Genomic DNA, 26,333 nt, shown 5'->3' with positions numbered 1-26,333 from the left:
AGCATCTAAAAGGGTCAAATACTTAGGTATAAACCTAACTAAGGACGTAAAATACTTGTATACTGAAAGCTCCAAACATTGATGAAAGAAATTAAATAAGATTTAAAAAAAAGGAAAGAAATCCCATGTTCATGTATTAGAAGACTTCATATCGTCAAAATGTCTATACTACTCAAAATAATCTACTGATTCAATACAATCCCTATCAAAATCCCAATGGAATTTTTATACAAGTAGAAAAAACAATTCTAAAATTCATATTTAACCAAATAATACCCTTAAAAGTCAAAACAATCTTGAAAAGGAACAAAGGTGGAGGTATAACACATCCTGATTTCAAGATATATTGCAAAGCTGCAGTAATTGAAACACAGTATGGTACTGGCATAAAGATAGACATACAGACCAATGGAACAAAATAGGGAACCCAGAAATAACTCCATGCATGTATGGTCAGCAGATCTTTCACAAAAATGTCAAGAATACATAATGGGGCTGAGTAATATTCCATTGTATATATGGACCACATCTTCTTTATCCATTCATCTGTTGAAGGGCATCTTGGCTCCTTGCACAATTTGGCTATTGTGGACAATGCTGCTATGGACACTGGGGTGCATGTGCCTCTTCTTTTCACTACATCTATAGGGTAAATACCCAGCAGTGCAATTGCTGGGTCATAGGGTAGCTCTATTTTTAACTTTTTGAGGAACAATTACGGTTTTCCAAAGTGGCTGTACCAACTTGCATTCCCACCAACAGTGAAAGAGGGTTCCTCTTTTTCCACATCCTCTCCAATATTTGTTGTTTCTTGCCTTATTAATTTTTGCCATTCTAACTGGTGAAAGGTAGTATCTCAATGTGGTTTTGATTTGAATTTCCCTGATGGCTAATGATGTTGAACATTTTTTCATGTGTCCGTTAGCCATTCATATGGATGAATACCCACCATTTGCATCAACATGGATGGAACTGGAGGGGATTATGCTAAGTAAAATAAATCAAGGAGAGAAAGACAATTATCATATGGTCTCACTTATATGTGAAACATTAAAAATAGCACGGAGGACATCAGGAGAAGGAAGCAAAAAATGAAAAGGGGGCGGAGTCAGAGGGGGAGAAGAACCATGAGAGACTATGGACTCTGGGAAACAAATTGAGGGTTTCAGATGGGAGGGGATGGGAGGATGAGTTAGCATGGTGATGGGTATTAAGGAGAACACATATTCAATGAGCACTGGGTGTTATATGCAAACAAAGAAGCATGGAACACTACATGAAAAACTAATGAAGTACTGTATGGCAACTAACATAACATTAAAAAAAAAAGAATATATAATGGGGGTAAGAGAGTGTCTTCAACAAATGATTTTGGAAAAACTGGCTATCCACAAGCCAAAAAATAAAATTGGACCCTTATCTTATATCATAAACAAAAACCAATTCAAAATTTATTAAATACTCAGACATAATACTTAAGACCATAAAACTCCTTTATTAAATACTCAGACATAATACTTAAGACCATAAAACTCCTGGAATAAAATTTAGGTGAAACTCTTCATGACATTGGTCTTGCCAATGATTTCATGAGTATTTCCTAATCTCACCAAAATCATAGGGAACAAAAACAGAAATAGACAAATCGGTTTGCACCAAACTAAAAAGCTTCTGCTCAGGAAAGGAAACAATAAATAAAGTGAAAAGAACATCTGTAGAATGGGCAAAGATATTTGCAAACCACATATCTGATAAAGGGTTAATTTCTAAAGTATATAAGTAACACCTACAATTCAATAATCAGAATAAAAAAAGTAATAATATAATTAAAAGTGGCTTAAGGACTTGAGTAGACATTTCTCTAAATAAGACATACTAATATCCAACATGTATGAAAAGATGCTTGATGTCATGAATCATCAGGGTAATAAATACAAATTAAAGCCACAGTGAGATATCGCCACACACCTCTTTGGATGGCTGTCATCACCAAAACAAAAGATATCAAGTGTTGGTGATGATGTAAAGAAATTTGGACCCTTGTACTATGTTGATGGAAATGCAAAATGGTGCAACCACTATGGAAAACAGCGTGCAGGTTTCTCCAAAAATTAAAAATAGAACTATCATATGAACCAGCAATCCCACTTCTAGGTATTTATCCAAAAAATTTGAAATCAGAATTTTGAAGAGATACCTGCATTCCTATGCTGACCACATTATTCACAGTAAAATCAAGCTGTTGAAACAGCGTAATTATTTATGGAAAGTAGAATGGATTTTAAAAGGGTGGTATATACATACAATGGCACATTGTTCAGTCTTTAAAAAGAAAAAAAAACCCTGCAATATATGACAACTTGGATGAATGTTGGTGACATTATGCAAAATGTAATAACCCAGTCGTAGCAGGACAAATATTTCATGACTAACCTACAGGAGGCACCTAAAATAATCAAACACATAGAAGCAAAGAATAGAATGGTAGTTGCCATGGGCTGGATGGAAGGGCACAGGAGGCAGTGCTAGTCAACAGGTATAAAATTTCAGTATTCAAGATGAATTCTTTCTAGAGATCTGTTGTACAACACTGTGTTTATACCTAACAATATTGTTCACTTAAAATCTTTAAGAGGACAAATTTAATAAGTGATTTTACCACAATTTTAAAAATAAATAAATCTATCAGGAAGATATAGCAGTATAAATATATACACAACTAACACCAGAACGCTAAATCCGAGGAAATAAAAAGAGGAAGTGTAGACAGAGGAAGAGTAAAAATGACAAAGCAGGGGGACATAGACAATTTGATAATAGTAGTTGGAGACTTCAGTATCCTCTTTCAAAAATGGGTAGAAAAATTAATTAGGATATCAACAAGGAAATGAGAGTTTTGAAAATAGTATAATCCAACAAGCACTGATGGACATCCATTGAACTTTCTAAATAAGTACAGCAAGATACAAATTTTTCTCAAACGCACATGCAACATTCTCCTTGATACCATTTGCTAACCAGTGAAACATGTCTCAATATATTTAAAAAGAATTACATTCATGTAGAGTATGTTCTTTAAATAGAATGGAGCGAAATCAGAAACAACGAATTTGCAAAATTTGCAAATATGTGGGTAGTAAACACCATACTAAATGATAAATTCATCAGAAGCAAAATTACAGGGAAATCAGAAAATACTGAGATGAACTTAAAAAAAAAGATAATGTACCAAAACTTAGGGAATACAGTAAAAGCAATGCCTATGTAGAAAAGCATAGCTATAAACACCCTCATCAAACAAGCAGATAACTGAAATTAATAACTTTTCACGTTTATACCCTTATGAAAGAAGAATAAAGCAGGCAAAACTCAGGAAATGTAAACTATAACTGGAAATTCCTGAAGAAAAAGAAAAAAGTTTTAAAAAGTTGGTTCTCTGAAATGTTGGAATAAATTGATAGATATTCATCTAGACTGACAAAAGAAAATGAGAAGATAGGTTATAGGTCGATGGAATACAGTGGGTAGTTCAGAAATAAACTTGAGCCTCAGAAGTGTGCCAAGACCATTCAATGGGAAAAAGAACAGTCTTTACAATAGTAGTCGGAGGCTTCAGCACATGGCACTGGAACAGTACATGGTGCTGGGATAGCGGGGTAGCCTCATGAGGAAAAATGAATTTGGACCCTTTCTCCAACATTAACTGAAAATGGATCAAATACCTAAATGTAAGATCTAATACCATAAAACTCTTAGAAGAAAAAACGGCATGAATCTTCATGACTTGGATTGGACAATGGTTCCTTAGTTACAACAGCAAGAGCACATGCAAAAGACGTATAAATTTGACTTAGGCGAAATTGGAATCTTCTGTACTTCATAAGCTATCATCAAGAAAGTGGGCAAACAACACATAAGGTGGGATAAACTATTTGAAAACCATATATATGCTAAGGGACATGTATCTAAGATATACACAGAGCAATTACAATTCAATAAAAAAGCAACTAACCCAATTAAAAATGGGCCAAATATTTGAATACACATGTCTGCAAGTAGTTATAAAATTATCCAATGAGCAAATGAAAAGGTGTTCAATATCATTAGCCACAATGAGATAACACATCACATCCACTAGGATGCCTAGATAAAAAACACAGATGAAAACATGTGTCCATAAGGATGTGAAGAACCTGGAACTCTCATACATTACTGGGAGGAATGTAAAATGGGGCCATTTTGTAAAATGGTTTGGCTATTACTCCAAAGGTTAAACGTAAAGTTGCCAAATGACAAAACAATTCCTTTTCTAGGTGTACACTCAAGAGAGCCGAGAACATGTGTTCACACAAAAACTTGTTTACTAATGTTGATAGAGCCATTATTTATAATAGGAAAAACACTGTTTAACAACCAAAATGTCTATCAGCTGAGTAATGGATAAAAGAAGTAATATATTTATACAATGGAATATTGTTTTTTTGTTTTGTTTTTGTTTTGAATTCTATTTTATTTTATTGTATTATTTTTTAATAATATTTTTTTATTATATTATGTTAGTCACCATACAGTACATCCCTGGATTCTGATGTAAAGTTCAATGCTTCATTAGTTGCGTATAACACCCAGTGCTCCATGCAATACGTGCCCTCCTTACTACCCATCACCAGCCTATCCCATTCCCCCATCCTCCTCCCCTCCAAAGCCCTCAGTTTGTTTCCCAGAGTCCGTAGTCTCTCATGCTTCATTCCCCCTTCTGATCACCCCCGCTTTCTTTATCCCTTTCTTCTCCTACCGATCTTCCTACTTCTTATGTTCCATAGATGAGTGAAATATTGTTAGGCAATAAAAAATGAAGTTCTAATACATGCTACCACATGGATAATCCTTATCAATATTATGGTTAAGTGAAAGGAGTCAGGCACAAAATATCACATACTGCATGATTCCATCTGTATGATACGTCCAGAATAGGCAAATACACAGACAGAGCTTATATTAGTGGTTGCCTAGGGCTGGTGTTGGTGGGAAAAAATGCTGAGTGACTGCTAATGGGTAGTGGGTTTCTTTCTAAGCTGAGGAAATGTTCTAAAACTAGTTATTATCCTTGTTGATGAGCTCTGCAGATACAGTAAGAAAAAAAACACAAACAACCCATTCCAAACCCACATTGAATTGTACATTATATAGGGATGAATTGTATGGTACATGAAGTATGCCTCATGAAAGCTGTTGTTTAAATGGGAGAATACGTGAATATTATGAAGAAAGGCATATTGATAAGTTTCATAACTTAAAGATAAAAATTTCATGAAAGACACAAATGACTGAAACTAGGAGATGAAGAAGACAAAATCCAAATAATAAATACAATCGATAGTAAATGAATTGAGTAATAATGCGGTAACTTTTAAAAAACAAACTTTTGGTGAAAATGACCTCACAGGCGAATTCTATCAAACCTGTAAGGGAGAAATATTCTGAATTCTACATTAACTCTTTCAGGGCAGGGAGTACAAAGAAAACTTCCCCAACACATTCTGTGAGACTAAGTTAAACCTGAGACAAAACCAGACAAAGACATCACAAATGATAAATATTACCAACCATTTTTTCTTGTGAATTTAGACAAAAAAATCTTTAAGATAATATTAGAAGAACAACTCTAAATATATAATTGATAAGACATAACATTGGAAGAGGAATTATACCAAGAAGCAAGGTTGTTCTAACAACTGAACAATTAATTCTATTGACCATAGTAAATAAAACGAAGGGGGCAAATGATAGGGTTCTATCAATCTACCCTGAAGGAGCATTTGACACGAGTCAACACACATTCATTACACAAAGAATAGAAAAGAACTTCCTAAAATTGATATAAGGCATTTGTTAAAAGTCCATGACTAAAATCATACTTTAAAGGTCAGAGAATGAATACCATCTGCTTAATATTGTTAATAATACAAGGTTATATACTCTCATCACTTCTACTCAGTATTGTATTGGGGGTCCTCGTCATCAATGATTCAGAAGAATAAACTAAAAGCATATGATTAGAGAGGAAGAAGCTATCTAACTCTCATTTGCCTTAATTCATAGATTTTCTGCCAAAAAATTCACCAAAAGAAACCCCCCAAAACAAAAACAACCAAAAACCTTACTAGACTAAGACATAAAATAGCCGAGTCAGCTGATGCAAGTTTTATAATCAGTAATGAATTTTGTTTATATATATTAGTAATAAATACTTGAAAATAAACAATAGCATTTATAATAACATCAAAACATTTAATACTTAAGATATAAAGATAGCAAAATATGTGCTTGAACCACAGACTACAAAAAAGAAAATATTGCTTTGGTAAATTTAAAAAAACCTAAATAAATGGAGATACGTGCCATCGTCATAGATTGGAAGATTTAGTATTGTTAAAATGTCGGTTTTGTCAAAATTTATCTGTAGATTCAACACAAGCCCTGTCAAAATATGAGCAGCATTAAAAAGGGAAAAAAAAAACAAATACAATCTGATACTAATTTTTTATGAAAGTTCAAAAGATTTAAAATACACAAAATAATCTTGAAAAAGAAAACATTGGAGGAATCACACTACCTCAACTTCAGTAGTTAAGACAATGTCACATTTACATTAAAAATTGACATATAGACATATAGATCAACTGAATAGAACACTGAGACCAGAAGTAGTTTGTTTGTTTGTTTCTTTATTCAACTGATTTTCAGTAAAGATGTTAGATGTCAAAGTAAAAGAATAATCTTTTCACGGGTTGCCTGGGTGGCTCAGTCGTTAAGCGTCTGCCTTCTGTTCAGGGTGTGATCCTGGCATTCTGGGATCCAGCCCCACATCAGGCTCCCTGTTCTGCTGGGAGCCTGCTTCTTCCTCTCTCACTCCCCCTGCTTGTGTTCCCTCTCTCGCTGGCTGTCTCTCTCTCTGTCAAATAAATAAATAAAAATCTTAAAAAAAAAAAAAAAGAATAATCTTTTCATGAAATGAAGCTGCAACACTGGATTTCTATTTGGAAAAAAACAACAACAAAAAACTTTGACCCTTACCTAACACTAAATGCAAAAATTTACTCAAAATGTATCTCATAACTGAAACCACACAATATGAAATAATTATAGGAGCAAGTGGTTTTATTTTTTTAAGATTTTATTTATCTGAGAGAGAGAGTGAGAGAGCACAAGCAGGGGGAGCTGCGGAGGCGGGGGGGGGGAGAAGCAGGCTCCATGCTGAGCAGGGAGTCAGATGTGGGGCTCTATCCCAGGACCTCAGGATCATGACATGAGGTGAAAGCAGACATTAAACCAACTGAGCCACCCAGGCGCCCTGCAGGAACAAATTTTTATGGCTGTCTGGAAATCACATTTTTTTTAAATAGAACCTTATAATAAGGAAGAACTACAAAAGAAAAGAAAATTGATTAAATGGACTTCATGAAACTTAAGAACTTTTGCATTTTATAAAAAGTTTAAAAATTAGTGTAGTCTATCCTCTTAGAAGTGAGGGAGTAGCTCCCTAGAACGGTGTTGTGACCGTAAGGGAGCACAAGGTAGGGGCTTCTGCAAAGCTATTCATGTTCTCTGTGGCTGTATACTATGTTTCCACAGGGATGAACACACTTCGGATTCCATGTTCCCATCCTTCGCTTTGCTTGTATGGTACCACATGTGTGGGAGAGCTGGAGGTTTAAAATTCAGTATTTTCATGGCCCCGCTTATGAGGTTTATTAGTCGAAGGGGGAAGAGGAACACTCTTTCTAAGCTTTGTCAACATGGATCTTCTGGTTATTTACATGATTACTGACTCTGAAATCACGGTTATGTTAAAAAACCTAAGGAAAGCAGCAAGGACGCTGTGGTACTTTGCAGTACTTGGAAGAATGCCAGAATAAGTTACCTTCTCTGACCTAAAGAGTGGCACACAGGGGGCTTGTGGACGTGACACATTTGCCACAACAGTCAGCCTCCCATTCCAGGCTTTATTTCTCCCCAGCGTTGCCAGGTTCCAGCTTGACTCCCATGACATGATCTGCTATTTACTGATGTGCATCGTGACTAAAGCGAAAAGAAAATCAATAAGCTGTCCATCCAACATCCGATGCTAATGATATTTGCCTTCTGGTCCACCCACCTTCTCCATACTGCAGGCTCCTGTTGCCTTGCTGCCAATGCCTATTATATGCTCACTGTCCTTCTCGGTGTGTGGAAAGGAAAGTCAGGAACACCGCCAGGACGGCTTGTTTTCTTCTGATTCACTATGCATTCTCATTCCCCCGGCTAGGTTTTTGTATCTAGACTATTACTGGAAACAGCTGGAACAACAAGAGCGCAGAATTTGGAATTCGGTAACCTAAGGCTCTAATCTTCCAACATCACTTCACACAAAGCATTGTACACTCTGGGACATCAAGTCCCTTAGCTCTAAAAGGAAGGAGTTTAATAGAAATATTATCAATTTCCATTTCATCCATATAATTTTGTGCTTCTATAATCAAAGATATTAAAGGGATTGGAGTTTGCCAAAGATTTACCTAAGGGAAATGAAATCTTACATAATCTTGAAACTCTCTAAGGTTGAGATAAGCCTTATTCATTGCTACTATTTCTGCCGCATAGCATCTATTTGACCAGATCTGAGTTAATTATTCATGAATGGAATTGAGTTTAGTTAGCCAGCTGATTTCATGAACATGGTATAATGAAAAAGGATCTCATGAGGGTGACATAGGACCAAATATAGAGAGTCATGCAACATGTGAATTGGCCCTAGTTAAACCTCAGTTTCCTTGTCTATGAATTAGGGATATTACCTAACTCACGAGGTTTCCAGAAGGTGACATAGTTTAATATGTAAAAATCACATAGCATAGTGTCTAAGCATATTAACTGTTTAACATATCTTGTTGCTTTCCTTTGGTTTTTGAACATAACCATGATTTCAGAGTCAGTAATCATATAAATAACCAGTAAGATCCATGTTGACAGTGATTAGAAAGAATTAGGTTTCATGAAGTCCACTTAATCAATTTTTTTTTCTTTTCTAGTTCTTCCTTATTATAAGACTCTATCTAAAAAAAAAAAAAAAATGATTTCCTGACAGCCATAAAGACTTGTTCCTGCAGGGGAGCCTGGGTGGCTCAGTCAGTTAAACGCCTGCCTTCACCTCAGGTAGATGAAAAAGATAATAGGTATCAGTTTTGGCCAAGAAAGCAGCTGCCATAGTCAGGGCTCTAATTAATGCCACCAATATTCTCCTCATACAACTCATCCGGGCTGGAGGGGGGGGCTACTAGAATCCTGAAGGAGTTGTTACCAGACCTTACAGGATATAAATAGACCAAATGCCCAAGAGGTGGTCTATAACAGACATGGCGGTACACTGTCCGGATCTAACTTCTTTGGGACTGAAACACTCCTTCAACTCAGCTGCTGGTAGAGTTAATAACCAACAGCACAAAACCTGGTTTTCCTTCACAGCATTTGCTCTTGATTGAAGAGAGCCATCTTGTCCAAGAATCACCCCTCACTTCCTGGAGAAGACCTCATGCAGAGAATGAAAGATAAAAGGTTAGTAGGGCCTGAAGGATTGGCTGAGGTCTTTGTTGGTCCCATATGGAAGACAAATTCCTCTACTCAATTCTGCATCTTTACTTCCCTAAGGGGTTGATTCTGAGAGGACTCCTCAGTGAACTTTTTGTGCACTTCCTCAAAAACCTAACTTGTGACATCCTCATATTTTCGTCTTTCTTATGTCCTTCATTTTTTTTGTGGTTTCATATTTATATCTGGGATTATTTTTCAGCTTTTGTATGTTCTACAGGCAAGTATATGGGCAAAAGATTTTTCCAGATCTGTTAATCTGAAAATGTCTGTAAATCATTCTCAATTATAAGACATATTCTCCTTGGGTTAGAATTCTAGGATGGCATATTCTTTATCCTCTTTCAGTACTTTAGATACATCATTTAATTGACTTCTGTTTTGAATCATTCATATAATTAAAGCAGCCATCAGTTTATTATTGTTTTCTTGAAGGTAACTCATCTTTTTTCCTCCCCTTTGCGTGCTCTTACTTTATTGTCTTTGGTTTTTAATTGTTTGTGTATCATTTGCCTAGATGGAGCTTTCTAAGATATTTTTTCCTCTTAGGATTCTTGCAGTTTCTTGAATTATGTCAGGTTAATAAAAAGGCTAGTATTTCTCCACAATTTATTTTTCACCTGAGACTAATCCCCTGTTTTGTATATCTTTTTAACATATATCATGTGTTTTTTTATAGTTTTCTTTTTCTATTTCCTATCAGTTTTGGTCTCCTCCTTCAATCTGGATATTTTCTACAGGCTTTCTGCTCTTTCTTTCTTTTCTTCAAGAGGGAGAGAGATGGGGGAGGGGCAAGAGGGAGAGAGAGAGAATCTTAAGCAGGCTCAATGCCCAGCGTGGAGCCCGAGGAGGGGCTCAATCTCATGACCCAGAGATCATGACCTGAGCCAAAACTGACCTGAGTTTAACCGACTGAACCACCCAGGCACCCCACTGCTATTTCTTATATGATATTACACCCAATACTTAATTTCAGTGATTGAATTTTTCATTTCTATAATTTTTGATTTGGGCATTTTCATGTTTTAAGTCTTTCCTCAAAATTTATCTTCTATTTTCTAGAATATGTGAGTTATAATTAAATTATTTTCTGAAAAGCCTAATTTCTTTTGGCCTTTTCTCTATTCTTTCCTATTTTACTATTGATTTGATGTCACTTGGTCTTCATTCTTACCATGTATCATACTTTATTAATTGGATGCTGGATTTATGAATTAAAAAAAAAGGAATCTTGGTGTTTTCTTTTGGCAAAGATGTTTACATTTTCTTATCAGGCAGGTAGTGTTGCAACAAAGAAGCTTTATCATTTCAAGAATGGTTTTAAGCTTTATTGATCTAATTCGTTTTTGTGTTTAGTCCTAGGAATGGTTCTTATTCCCATGGCCAAGTCCTTCTCGGGTTGCAGCAGAAATCCCCATGGGTTTGAACTCAAACTTGCATCACCCCCACTCTGAGTGACAGCAGAAACTGCTGCTCTGGTCTTTTACTTACTACCTAATGTTTTTATAGGAAACTCCATGTAACCCGGCACAGGACTTTGGGAGTTATTCGATGACTTGAGAGTATGTGTTGGCAGATTTTGAGAATTGTTTCTCTGTGGTTCTCTCTGCTCCACAACTTTGTCCCTCATATCATGCTGTCTGGTGGCCTGGAGCGTGGTCTCTGACTCCTCACACTCCTCAGTCCACTAAAATTGACACTTAATGCTTGGGGCTCTATTCCCTGCACTGCCAACTAGAAAATATCCTGAGAAAACTCAAGAATCATGTGTCCCTCACCTTGTGTATTCTCCTTATCTCCAAGGACTGGGGCTCCTCAGATACTATGTGAGTTGGTTGCTCTTTAGTACAAACGTATATCTAACCATAACCCTATCAGGTATATGTATTTGTGTGTATATAATTATAATTCTTCTCTAGAAGATTAATCTCATCCACACATTCGTAAAATGTAATCTCTGCTTCCCTTGGTATGTTTTTAACTGCCACTTAATGCAGCCTCTACTTTAGTATACTGAAATATCTAGCATTCTCTGATCACTGCTCCTTCTTACTTCCCTGGCTTTACATACGGTATTCCCTCTTTCCTTGATAACTTTTCCTACCCCGCTGACTTTGCAAATGACTACTTGTCTTTCAAGTTAGTACTGACTTAACCATCCTTAATGGCCTCTTTTTCCCCACCAGGATGAATTGGTTAAAACTTTTATATGATATTTGACACTCTGTCTTTAACTCTTCCTATACCATTTTCATAATACATTATAATCAGATGTTCATTTGTCTGTTTCTCTCCCTAGATTGTGAGGGGTTTTTTTTTTTTTTATATTATTGAGAGGGGTTCTGTTTTGTACATTTAGTATCTCTGGGGTCTAGTGCTACTATCGTGTCGGACACATAGCATGTGCTAGGTCACTTTTTAGTGGGTTTATTCATGAATATTTTTGCCTCCATCACTATAGACTTCATACTTAGACTGAAAGAGGTATGTTTTTGAGCCCTATTATTCATAAAGGGAAAAGTTTGTGAGATGGAAACTCTCTTTGTCACTACCAGTCCAGGAGACCTCCCAATAGGAAGTAGGCACTAATCCCAGGTCTTTATGTTGGTTGAAGTACTTGGACACATTAATTTTGGTTGGATTACTGGATCGAATACCAAGTTACCTCTGTAACGCCCACTTCCTACCCACCTCACCTGTAGATTTCTATCAAAATGCAACATACTTATTCTACCTGAAATAACACCATTTAGTCTCCTATATTGTTCCTTTCCTCCATACTTAGGCAAATACAACATATCCTTCAAGCACCAGATTATGCCTCCTGTGTTCCATGAAACCTCTCTGGACACTCTCATGCCTCTTTATTTGCTCCTCTGATATATCGTCAGGTCCTCGCAGATTCACAGTCACTTTGTTTTTGCCAATTTTCCTCTGGGTTTTAAAATCTCCTCACAATAGACTGTATGTTTCTTGAGAAGAGACTAGGTATTTTATCTTCTCCCTGTTTTGTCAAACTCTAAAGAAACAAGCACATTGGTGAGTTTATAAGGTAATCACAAATATTGTTCAGTAAAATGTGTAGTCGTCTGTCTCTTTTGGTTGGGAATGCTACAATTATATTGATTAATAAAGAATTTTAAAAAATTTAAACACTATCCTCATAACAGCTTAATAGCTTCTGCCTTATCCGGTTTGCCATAACTTTACAACCCATTTTATTTGCTTAGTGCTATTTCCTTAAATTGGCTTTAAATTCTTTTATCTGTCTGTCAATCACCTATTGAATCTACTTAGCTTCATAGCAAACATGAAAGCATGAGTTAAATGTGCTACTGAAGCTTTATTTTTTCTGATAGCAATGAAAATAACTTTTAAAAGTCTCTCTCTGTACCACCCAAATTTTCCTACAAGGCATGAGAGCTAGATAGTCCATACGGAAAATAGGCCAGTCTTATTTTATTTTTTTAAATTATATTTTTTGAAAGATTTTATTTATTTATTTATTTATTTATTTGAGAAAGAGAGAGAAAGCATGCATGAGTGGGAGGGAGGGACAGAGGGAGAAGAAGAAGCGGACTCCCCACTGAGCAGGGAGCCCAATGTGGGGCTTGATCCCGGGACCCAGAGATCATGACCTGAGCCAAAGGCAGACGTTTAACTGACTGAGCTACCCAGGCACCCCTTTTTAAAATTACATTTAATGTATTCGCCCATCTTCTTAAACCCTACAGACATGTTTTCACTATAATTAGACACCACCCTGGTGCCAGTCAGGGGGGGATTAAGCCATTTACCACTTACTTTCTGCCCTAGCCTTGGCTCTTACTTCATTGGGCTAATTTCTATACCATTAGGGTTTTTTTTTCTTCCAATTTGTATTTAAATTCAAGTTAGTTAATATATAGTGTAGTACTGGTTTCAGGAGTAGAATGTAGTGATTCATCACTTACATATGACACCCAGCGCTCATCACAAGTGCCCTCCTTAATATACCATTTTTTGCATCCAGATTGTTTCTTCTTTTTTAAACCTTTTAGACCAATCACTCGCTTTAGCGGTCTGCCTGGCCTTTTTGATGGGCACCTTCACACTTTAACCATAGTCTTCCCCCACTTTCTTGAAGCCCAGTCCTTGTTCATTGTGCAGAGATTATGAGATGGGGCAGAATCAGACACCGATGGCCCAAAGAAGTCACCAGTAAGAGAGCCGGTTATGCGTTCTCGCCCTGCCTAGCAGCAGTAGAAAGAATATTTGGTTATGAATCAAACCCAGCTCTGTGTACATGTGATCTTCAGAAATACTTAATTTCCTTAAGCTCAATTATTTTATATGAAAAAATAAAGTGAATATTAATACATGCCTCTAGGGGTTTATGTGATGATTAAATGAGAATATGAATTAATATTCTTACTATTCCTAGCATAGGAAAAACTCAATAAAAGTTTATATCATTATTACTTGAATGCCATTATTATACTTCTTACTATACCACTACCACTATTTACAACGGGCCTGAGTAGCTGGACCAGTTCCAAATACTCCATTTCTTGGCAACTTCTAGAGAATCCGAAGAGTGTTGCCTGCTGACTCACTGTGCCCTGGCATCCGGGCTCTCGGCTCTGTTGGCTGTCTGTGTAGGCAGCTGTTTCTTACAAAGACAAGTCTTTTCTGAGGAAACCATGAGGGCGAGGACCCACAAAACAAAAATCAAGAGAAGTAATTTTTATTATTATTATTTTTTCTGAGATAAATCTTTGCTAAAAATCAGAAAGCAGAGCCCAGTAATACAGGTATTGTTAAGTTGAAAAAGGAGGTAGACGGTAGATTAGAGACACTTTGTCGTCAGGCCCTACCAGCAGGTGTCAATGACATAACCCTCTGTTAGGGAGACCTGAGGAGAGAATGTGGCACAGTTCATCCATGAAGGACAACTGAGTGGAGATTTGATTGACTACTTTACTGAGGCACATTTCCTCCTGAGCAAGATTCCCAATATTCCAACTATTCACTCCATGTCTGCCACTTGGCCTCTTCTACACTTGTCACCCATTAGGGCAGGGCTTTAAGGGTTTTGGTGGTTGTCCATGCTTGGCCAATAGAACCAATCAGCTGCAGGAGACAGCACACTCTTGCTTGTAACAGTGGGGTTGTAAACATGGCCCTTCTGTTAACTCTAGTCACTAGTACACTATTGCTACCCACACCAAGGAAAGGTCTTTAAGTGCTGTGTCCTGGTGGTAGTGGAGATTGAGTTTGTAATGGAACCAGGGAACAGAAAGTCTTGAAAAGTGATCACAGAGATAAGGTGCAAGGTTAATTTCTTCATCCTAGTGATACAAAATCCAAGGGAATTTTCATGAAAGTTTTCCTGATTGCAAGTAGCCAAGCAGGAATTGCTTCCAGGATACTGACTTAAACATTGCATTTATGTGGGTAGTTGGCCAGGCATATACAGAGGACTGGGTTAAAAGGCAGTGAGTATTTAGCAATGACACTCATATGAGTTTATCTGGAGGCTGAGGTCATAAAAACACTTGAGGGGGTAGGGATATCATAGAAAGGAGACATGGTTTGGGTTCATATATATCTGCGTTAGAGTTCCAGCTCTGCCTCTTACTGACAGTGCAACACTGAGCAAATTACTTCCCCCATCTGAGCTTTAGGCAAAATGGACAACTCAAAGCTTAGAAACAGGAAATAATTTCAAATAGAGTTAATAATAACAATACCTACTTTATGAAATGCTTTTGAGGATCAAGTAAGAGAATACTTGTGGAAGAGCCTGTATTCGTTGACCATTGCTTCTATAAAAAATGACCCTAATACTTGGGGTGGCATAAAAATCCATCATCTTACACTTCTATAAGATAGATGTTCAACACAGGTCTCAGTGGGTTAAAGTCAAGCTGGTAGCAAGGTGGCACTGCTTTCTGAAGGTTCTAGGGAACAATCCGTTTCCTTGCCCTTTCCGGCAACTAGAGGCCCTCAACATTCCCTGGTTCACGTCCCCTTCTTCCATCTTTAAAGCCAGAAGTGGTGGGTCCAGTCCTTCTCTGCTGCCTCATTTCGACTTCATCTTCATGCCCCTCATTTTAAGAACCCTGGTGATTACATTGGGCGCACCTGAGAATTCAGGGTAATCTTCCCATCTCAGTGTAATCACATCCACACGATCCTTTTTGCCACGTAATGTAACATACCCATAGTGTCCAGGGATTAGGACGTGGACGCTTCCGGGGGAACCATTCTGTCCCCCACAGAGCCATATACCCTGCAGAGCTGTACGCATGATGCTATTGGCATAGCAGAACATTGTGGGTTTTAACTGAAATTCTGGGGAGGGCTGAGGATTATATTTCTCTAACTTTTGCCACTGTCATGGAAAGTCACTTCGCCTTTCCTTGGACCTAGAGGGCCAGACGATAAGGACATTGACTTACCTCCATGCTTGATGTGTAATATGTCACATATTTAGCATTAGAAAAATTGTCTGTGACACTATGCAATACTGGTGTCAAGCTGCCATGTGAGGAGACAATGAGTCAAACTCCAAGCTAGCCATCAAACTTTTATTCTCTCGGGAGACAGCATGAGCAAGAGGCAAAAGGAAAAAGATGCGAGTTCCCCAGTGTTCTATTTTTCCCCTCAAAGCAGCACCTGGCTGGGGTCAGAAGACATGGAGCAGAGCGGGGCAATCCGCTTACTGATGAGGAGGCTGCAGAAAAGGCTCGCTCCTTTCCATGGCCCCAGGAACAGGAGGAAGAGAGGAGGGGAGAGGTAGGAGTGGAGAAAAATGGACTGAGTGAAGAAAAGGGTATCAACCAAGGCCCCTGATGGGGAGGTCTGGGCAGAAGTGTCTCTGGATGCAGCTGCCTAAGCCAGAGTCCTCGACTGTACTTCCTCCAGAAAACTGCAGTGCCCCAGGGCAAGCATCAGGAGGCCTGCCCGGCTATGCTTGGAAACGACCACAGGCAGCCCTGAAGAATCCCATAGGATCTGGGCCTGGAACCAGACTTCCCAGCTGCTATATGTTTTAAAAAACAAACAAAAAAAACCCAGAAAAAATAGAGAAATATATAAATAGACCTCAGAGCAGTTACTATAATAACTTGCTGTCAGAAACTAGGTGCTTTTTGGGTGACAAGAAAGTATTACTCATTTGTAATTAAAAATGACACTTAGGAATTGCAGGAAGTGATGTATAAGGAGGCACATTTGCTGAAATGTTACATACTGACCTTTTCTCATATAATTTCCGTAGAATTGCTATTGAATCTGGGACAAACCTGAAATTCAAATTTGGGTCCTAAAATCTTTACTTGTGAACTTATGAGTCTATGCCACTCCTTGATAAGCAAAGGAGGAATCATCCTTTTCTCCCCCTTGTTTAAGGAATGTGGAACAGAGAAACAGGGAATCTTTTTATCCAATACAGCTGATCTTAGCAGCAGCTACATAATTCACCCTTGAGAAAAATCGGGCTGAGGATAGAGATATATCTTTTATGTTCATTTTCTTCATTCCCATTTGGCTCAGGCTGTGACATTCCCGGTAGCACATATCCCATGACTTTGTCCAGTTGAGTTTTAAATAACTCAGATGATTGCCCTCTTACTATTCCTCCTGGGATCTAATTCCACCATAAAATGGAGCTGACTGTTAGAGAGTTCTCGATACCATATTCTTGTGTTGAATTCTGGAGGAATTTTCTTTTACTCAATTTTACCTCCATAAAGAAAATCAATAAGAATACAAATAGAAAAACAAGAGAAGAAAGTGGTAGTGAGATGAACTGGAGCAAGGGAGTGTTTGTTTTGTTTTGTTTTGTTTTGACAGGGTGGGGGGGAGGCGGGAGGAGGCAGGCTGTACCAGGACACACTAAAAGGAAAGATGAATTGAGCAGCGACAAAAATAAAACATGCCCTTCCGAATGGATCTGAGGAGGCAGCCCAGCCCAGAATCAATAGCAAATCCCCCGTCTGACTCCTCTCACTCTGTGTGAAATGAACCTCAAGGTGCTGATTTCAGTAATTTCTGTGGATTTGCTGGAGTCTCAGGTTGTTAACTTCAAATTGATATTTAACCATTTAAAAAAGCTGCACAACAATAGTTTGAACATTTGTGCTGGGAGGGGTTGGGAAATCCTGGGGAAGAGATGAACTCTCTTCCAAATTCTAATATTGAAATCTATCTGTTGCTTTCCCCACAGACAACCACTACTCCCCTCCTCCATCCCAGAAGACATCCTCCTGTCCATCAGTCTTGGAGCTCAGTTCTCCAAGTACCCAATTCCTCCAATGAGCAACAAGTAGCTGGCGGGTCCCTATTGTCTCCAGAGACAAAAAGCACCAGATTTCCCACACCCACCTGTCAGGGTAGTCTTTCTGGATGAGTGCCACAAAGATAAAAGCATTTGATGACATTCTTAAGGTTGTTTTGTAAAAAGATACGCAGAAACAGGAGTGACATTAAAAGACGTATTTCTTAATGTTGCCCCAAAGCAGAAGTGCTTTAAATGGAATCAAGACCTTCTCTAAGTTATATACATTTAATGCCATTGTTTTGAGGCCCTTGGGAGGCCTCTGATCATTATCACTCTCCTGTTTATCTCTCCTCCACCTCCCTGCCCAATGCCTAACCTAGTTCTTGGAATAAAATTTAAAATCCTGAACGCCACCCACTAGACTCCACATGACCTGGACTTTGTCTCTCCAGCCTCATCTCTGGCCATCTACCCTGCATCCTGTCCACACTGATCAACTTTCTAAAATGAGTCACGCCCCTTCATGCCTCAGAGGTCTCAACATGCTGCAAGTTCCCTTGGCTTTTACTGCACCCTCCAGTACCTTCCTCTTCCCCCCATCAAACTCCACTCACTTTTCATAGTACTATTTAACTGTCACACCTTCAGAAAAAAAAGTTCTCTGAGCACCCCTACTCCCATGTTAAGTCAATTTACCTGTCGTGAGCTCTCACAATGCCCAGCACAGATCTTTTATAGCAGGTCAAATCACAGTTGTATAGCTAAGTATGCAGATGTGTCTCTTCCCCTTGGCCTCCCCCATTGGACCGCAAACTGCATGAGGACAGGGAGGGACCTTGTCTATTTCAATGCCTGGTACAGAGTGTACATTATGTAGCTTTTTGTTGGATAAATATCTTTGTATGTTACCACCCTAAGGGAGAATGGCCAGAGGGTAACTAGATTAATTGCCCAACTTCAGAGACCTTTTGGCGGCTGTTCAAAATAACAAAATTGAGTAAACAAAGCATGTGGAAACTTGTTTGCTGCCTTTTTAAGTCATCAAATCAATCCCTAAACATGTGCAACTATCTTGTAATAGACGCCCAGTGTTTTACACAATAAAGTAACACAGACACTACTTCACCATATACTTGAGACATCCTCACTAATAGTAACCTTTCCACTGTGGATTCTGAGAAATCCCCCTGACGGTTTGTACATGTGTATATCCGTGTTTATGTGCTTGGGTATTTTTTTTCTGATTCAAACTGTAAATCTACTGAAATGTGATGACATCTTTATTTTGTTAAAGTGCATTTTTAAATAATAACTTATTCAGTGGTATGCTAAAGCCAGCTCCTATTGGTTTGCAAGAGCTGATTGTGAGCTACTCTTCCCAATTCTGTGTTCAGTCATGTCAAATATGTAGCTTGAAGTCAGACATGGTAGAAATATTTACAGCATGAAAATCAGCAAATACCAGAAATCAGGGCTGTCTTCTATGAAGGACTGTCTGTTAAATATTTACCAGAAAGAAAATGGTTATGATGCTAGTTAAGGATAACTATTACCTGTATCTTGAGAAAATTAAGAGGCTCTCAGAGCAGGCTACAGTTAGTAGATCACTAACAGTGTAGAGCTAACTGATACTCACATTCCTGTAGAGGTAAGGGCTGGCTTAGAAGGCTGAAGTACCCTATTGCAGGTAGGAACAATTCCTCGATCATTCAGAAGCTGAGTCATTCGAGACATGAGTAAGGGGAAACTGGTAAACTTAAAATCTAGCATTAGCAGGTGTCAATGTTAAAAAACAAACAAACAAACAGGAGAGCAAAGACAGTTATGTTGGAAGAAGAAACCTATGCCAGAGTTATTGCTGGGATGAAAGGGCAGGGATATTTTTAGGAATAAGAGTGAATAAACAGTGTTTGATGGCCTTTGCTAGGAAGACACAGAAGCTTGGAAATTATGTAAGCTTAGAAACAATCAGTGCACTAAGTATGGTTTGGTAAAGAGCATTCCACAGAAACTGGTACTGACAGTTGAAAACATCTCTAGGCAATCTCAGAAGTAAGGGTCTCATGGTATTCATGTTTAGAAAACCTCTAAATTGGAATTGAACGTTTAGCCAAGGGTGATACCCCCAGCAAACTGATACATATACAGACTCACCTAAATTGAGCTCAGGGCCCAGAGACCCAATAAAGGATGACCAGGAAGGGAGAACAGAGCTCAGCCTGGATCTGCGGGGCTGGGGTGAACCAGCCCAGGTGAACTTCCTTCACCCCTCAACCCTAGTGGTCTCTTTTCACTTAGGCTCTACTACACTCATTGCCCATTTTGCTCACGAGGTACTGAGATTTTGACGTTTCTGGTGGTCATTGTCTTCAAATGTAGCACCTTTAGTCATTCTCCCTGCTACTTCTGTGCCTGGCACAAAACATGATGCCTAGAGATGCCTCAAGTTTGCAAACGGCCATTCTCTCTAAGTCACATGCATCATTCCACCTATGGTGCCAGCAATCACCAGGCATAGCCTACCAACTCTCTGATGTATTTTGGTCCTAAAGCTGAACTCCCAACCACACAGCTGTGAATGTTCAGGCCTGGCTGCTCCATGCAGACACCCTCTCATGCGGCATCGTGGCAACCAGAACATATCTCTCTTGGAGCTAAACAAGCTTTGGAATTTTCTTTTTCTCTTCTTTTCTTTTCTCTCTTTTATTCTATCTGTTTTGAACAAATTCCAGTTCTCAGCAATGCAGGTGGTCCAATTTTGTACACCGCTGTGTGCTTTAATTAAGCTTGCTTCTGGATCATACTGTTGGCTCCCTGCTGAGTGTTCCCAGATCCAAAGCTTAGTGGGGGTTCTGGGAGGGCCCTTCTATTCTCTTGTTGGGTCCTGTAGTGGACAATTATTGGTTTTTAGAGATATTTGGGCTCTACGAACTTATTAAGCTCACACTGATTTGTGAAATCCACCCACAGTTATATGTGTTTATGTCTTCTGCGTGTGAAACTTCAGATTTAATATATAAGCACATTATCTGGAGCTAGGAAGAAGTTGGGAAAACATACCTTTTCCCATTTTGTACTTTTTTCCCGTTTTTTGATTTTTGTTGTGGTTTTAGCTAAGAAACTCACCAGGAAACTAAACAGAGAAATGTGTACCTTACTTTGTTTTCTTTTATTAGTTTGGGTGGTGAAATGAAAGGTGGACTAGAATAGAGTGTAATTTCAGCCTTGTTAACTACCTCGCTGAATGACCTCGAGCAAGCCACCTCATCTTTTCAGTCGTCTGTTTCTCCATCTGCACAACAAATAGCTCCAAAGCTCTCTCTGGTTGTAATAGACTGTGGAGAGACAGCACAGAAGTCAGAAAGCCGCGGAGAGGGACAGAACTGCTTTAGTCCACTGAGTACTTGGTTAAAGACTGAAATCAAGATCAACAGATATTAAAAAGTCAAGAGTCAATACTTTAGATTTTCTCCTAATAAAAGGTGTATCATCCATAGTGTGTCCATGTATAACATTACAGCAATAAGGTAAGATAAGAGAAAATACAGGGTGATAAAACAGATCTTACTATTTGCCAACCACTGTGCTGATCAATTTGCATGTATCATCTCTTATAATACAACTCTGTAGGTGGGCATGGAAGTGGAGACTTTACACATGATCCTTAAAAAGGTTAAATAATTTGCTTAGTGTCAGATCACTAACAAATTGTGTGTGTCATATTCCAATCCAAATCTTCTTGAAGTAAATAACACTGCCAACCCAGGAAGGCTGGAGGTTGGTGCCACACCATCTTCTGTAGCAAGTTTCTGGGTTTAATACTTGGATGCACACTGGAGAGCTCTAGAGTCCTTACTGGTGTAAGGGAAGATGATAGGAGGTTTTGTACCAAGGTATATGAGGAAATCTGGAATTTACATGTTTCTGTCAACAAGTTTGCAAACGGCAGGTTGTAACTAGGTAACTAGTTACAGGTTGTGCTTAGTCAACAGTGTACTTTGGCTGATTAAAAAGTCTCGCTCATGTCAGGAAGATGCAAGATGGATCAAGTGTTCTACTTGTCCTTTCTCAGGAGGCGGTCTCTCTGCCGGGTTCACTGACAGTATTCCCAAAGACACGATTCTCCAACTTGCAAACCATTTTTCTGAGGAAGTGGAAAGTAGATTAAGTGGATTGGATAAGTAGTCCTGTGCCCTGAAAGAACCAAAAAACAAACAAACAAACAAAACCAAAAACCAAAACAAAAAAACCCCAAAACTATTCTACCCTTAAGCAGTGTTGTATATACAGGTCATTGCTGTCTGCGAAGATTACCATCTATAAAGTAAACTCATGTCACTTCCTCTTCATTCTTTGGCTTCCACTTTTTTTTCATACCCCCATTAAGAAAGACAATAATCCTAGAGTTAATGTGCTTATTCTATATCCTGAAAGAAGGTACACAGTGGATGTTTAGGTAATTGCTTCGTTCTCCCAGGAGCGTATACACACATTGAGTCGTGCGCATTGGAATATGCTGAGTTATCTACCTACTTTTGGGTGTTTTTTGTTTTTTTAAAGATTTTATTTATTTGAGAGAGAGAGAGACAGACAGAGATAGAGAGAGACAGCATGAGCAGGGAGGAGAAGGAGAAGCAGACTCTCTGCTGAGCAGAGAGCCCAATGTAGGGCTTGATCCCAGGACCCCGGGACCATGACCTGAGCCGAAGGCAGACGCTTAACCAACTGAGCCACCCAGGCGCCCCTACTTTTGGGTGTTTTTCACTGACATTGGTAACACGGGCTTGTGCAATGAAAGGACCCCCCTGACAGCCAGATCCCTCAAAGGAATCTCCTCCACCATTTCTAAGCTAGAAGTGACCTGAGAGACCATCTAGTCTAGTTTCCTACTCACTAGGCCTGGGATGTTGAATGCAAGGAGGGGACCTAATATAAGACTTTGCCCTCATTAACACCCTTGTGTAATTTCTGGTAATGTCTAGTTTCCAATTACAAGAAAATCTTTTGATTGAGTTTAAGAACAAGACTGAAATGTATTTTAAGAATAAGGTGAGTGTCTTAAAGAAGCAGAAGAACGCTTCTGATGCTCAGGAAGGAACTGGAAGCAGGATTGGGAAAGATGTCAGAAATCAAGGGAGCCTTCTGTGCCTCTCACATTTCTGCCTTATGTGGTCATTCTGCTTCATTCTTCTCTTTTTCTGTACACTGGCTTTCCCCTTACCCCACATTCAAATACATGGTACAGAGGGCTGTTCTTTGGCTCTTCTGATAAAAAATAACTGTTCAATGTCAATGAAAGTTTTCTGACTTTATGCTTTGGTAGATTAAATCATTGGTCTTAATTCATTATTTTCCTGTAAAAGAATAATAACATTCCTACCCTCGTGATGGTTTCACAGTGGGCAGAGAATACTCTTTGGGGTTTGGTGTGTGATGTGCTTTGGCTGATGGGATTTAAATTGATAATAATAGAAGCAGGAGCTTTAACTGTGCTCTGAAGGTTGTCTTTTCACACTCCAGTGATCTGCCATTAGAAGTACATGCTCTGAGTAGCTGCTGTTCCTTCAACGCAGACCTCAGGATGTATGTGGAACAGACGTAAATCAAACATGCGGCCTAGAACCAAGCCAGTCTAGGTAAGCCAAACTGTAGCCCGTATACAGACTCATAAAATAAGATCAGAACTAGTTGTAAGCTGTTGACATTTAGCATGGCATATTTTGCAAAATCACTGTGCAGTTGCTGACTGATAAACAAATTGGCATGGGGAATGATGTGTTACCATAACAAGTCTAAAATGCTGGCTTTGGTACTGGGAATGAGTAGTGAGAAAACATAGAGAGGATGCTGGAAAAGTGGTAACCCATGTTACGTAGTGGCAAAATATTTGGTAAATGCATCACCTGTGGCAGCTTGAAATACAGATGTTATTGATACATGAGCCTTCAGCTCGGTGGTTTTGAGTCATATTATTGAAAATGTACGCTGGTGGCTACCAGGTGAATTTGAGAAGCTCTTATGACAAAACAAATGAGCACCAAAAAAAAAAAAAAAAAAGATTGGTAAATGTAATTGAGAGAAAATATATACAGCCTACACATTCCAAGATTTGCGAAGTCAAAATATAAAACTTTTTAATTATTTCAACGTTTTGCCTATTCGAACAAAGCTTTAGGACGAAGTCCCAAACTGGACACTGCCATTAAGAGGCAATCTAAGGGCAAAGGAAGTCTAGGATGTGGTTGTCACATTCTTTGTGAAGAATTTCTGGAAGGATTAAGGTGATCTAACCTAATCCTTCCAGCAGAACAAAAGGATTCTCAGAAGTATTAAGGGCATGATCTGATAGAAGCCTGATAAACTCTAAGTTTCCTTAATTAACCCTGGATTCTAGAGACAGAGCGAGACATGTCAGAAAAAAATTGTGAATGCGGCTTTTTGGCATTCCATGTTTTCCGGAACTCAAAAGCACACATTTAGAGTAACTGCAGACTTACATTCTTAATATACAGATAGAAAAAGAACATCTTAAAATTGCCATTGAACAAATGATTCCAAGTGAGTTCTATCAGTTCTTTACCCACCAATTTTTCCCATCCCTGCCTGTCTCAAGTTTCACTTGGGTTTCCCTGACCCTGGAAACTAACAGAAACAGCTGGGTTTCTTGTGCTAGGCCACACTGCCCAGTCAGAACCCACACCTTGTCTGGCACGCCTTTCTTATGCTTGAGTAGATGATAACACAGTGAGGTAGAGAGCAACTAGGGCGAGTTACCTACATAATCTGCCAAGAAAATGGCTCCAGGACAGAGGAGACAAAAATCTCAGCATTTTATTGCGTTCACAAACATTATCAGAATATCTAGAGAGACCTTCAAAATAATGAGTTCTGGCCCACAAAATGCAAAACAAAAGAAATGTGACTTTTTAAAAAATCCCCTTTCTTCTGTAATCATTAAATTTAAAACTTACAGCATTATTAAGAAGGGTCTTAAGAATGTTTAATGTTTCCAAGTACATTCCCCGCTTAAATGCCTGCCTTAGGGACCACAGGGAATCAAGGATAAAGAACCGGCAACAAGGTGCTCTCATGTCTTCACACCAAGGCTCCACTGATGCGATGTGCAGACTTGGAGAATGTGATGCTCTGGGCTTCTGCTGGCTCTGTTTACAGATACTGAGCAGATGTCAATGCTCAGATCTTAGTGCAGGGTAAAGACATTCCTTTTATCTCCAAGTGGAAAGCGAAGGGATTAGCTAAGCCAGTCAAAGGAAGTGTGGTTTGGTCCACACATAGCTGGACTTGGAGTCCAAGCACTCTGTGCTCTGGGATGAACAGAATCTAGCCTGTACACAGCATCCATCCTCTTAGGGTTTTTGTTTTGTTTCTCCAGCTGTAACATGGAGAATAATGAGAGGTAAAACAAAAACGCTCCTGCATTAAGCTAACACACAAAAAGGATTTTCTCCTCTTTTATTGCTTCATTTCCATCATAACTCCCACATTTATTCTGGTTGTAAAGTATCAGATGCAGCTCTGCTTGGCTTCTGTCTACTGATGTTGACATTCTGAATGCAGAATGTGGTACTTTCGCTAGCTCCCCTCTAGTGTACTAGAGCAAAAAGGCCTATACTGAAGATCTCATGGGGATAGGAGGCTGGGCTGAGAGCAGTGGCAATTTTTTTATATTGTATATTTTCAGCAAGATGATTTGCAAAACACCTATTGGAAATTATATTCTCCTAAAGATATTTTTTTGACCCCTGTACCACCAGTGGACACACTGGAATATTCTAGCATGCTTCTTCACTTTTTATTTTTCTATTTACCCTCTTTTACCATCTCAGTCAGTAGCTACATGGGTTCTTCCTTGATATAACAAAACACTCCTGTGATTATAGTTGTGCACCTGAGCTTGCACTCGGGGTCTTACCTTCCGGCCAGACATCATGCCCCTAAGAAAATTTTTAGTGCATAACATATTCCCATCCCTTAGAGTCTTCTTCCTGGGACTTGTGCCTAAAAGAGATGCAGGACTGAAGACCTTCCTGAACCCACGTTACGACAAAGCTCCCAAGTTTCTTATTTTAATAAAGAGTGACTTTTCTATCTATTATTGATACTTTTATTTTCTTAAAAGATTTCACAATGTTTTGTTGGTTCGGGTTCCAGTAAACCTAAATTCAACCTTATACTCCTCCTATATATAATCTTCCTTATAATGACTGACAGGGACCTGGAAATTCAGTGAGGATGTCCCTCTGTTATCCTCTCTCCACTGCCAGGCTGCCTAGATTTTCCCTGAGGTTAGGTGGGCAGTATCATGGAAAAAGGAAACGGCTATAGATGGCTATTGTCAGGGTCCCACGGTCTCACAGGTGGATTACTGTTTTGCCCGTTGGATATAAAAGATGGTTAGAGGCACAGAAGATAGAATTCT

This window comes from Ursus americanus, chromosome 6, assembly GCF_024610735.1.
Source record: "Ursus americanus isolate L20-20 chromosome 6, mUrsAme1.1.p, whole genome shotgun sequence".
Lineage (NCBI taxonomy): Eukaryota > Metazoa > Chordata > Mammalia > Carnivora > Ursidae > Ursus > Ursus americanus.
Note: the sequence above shows the minus strand (reverse complement) of the source record.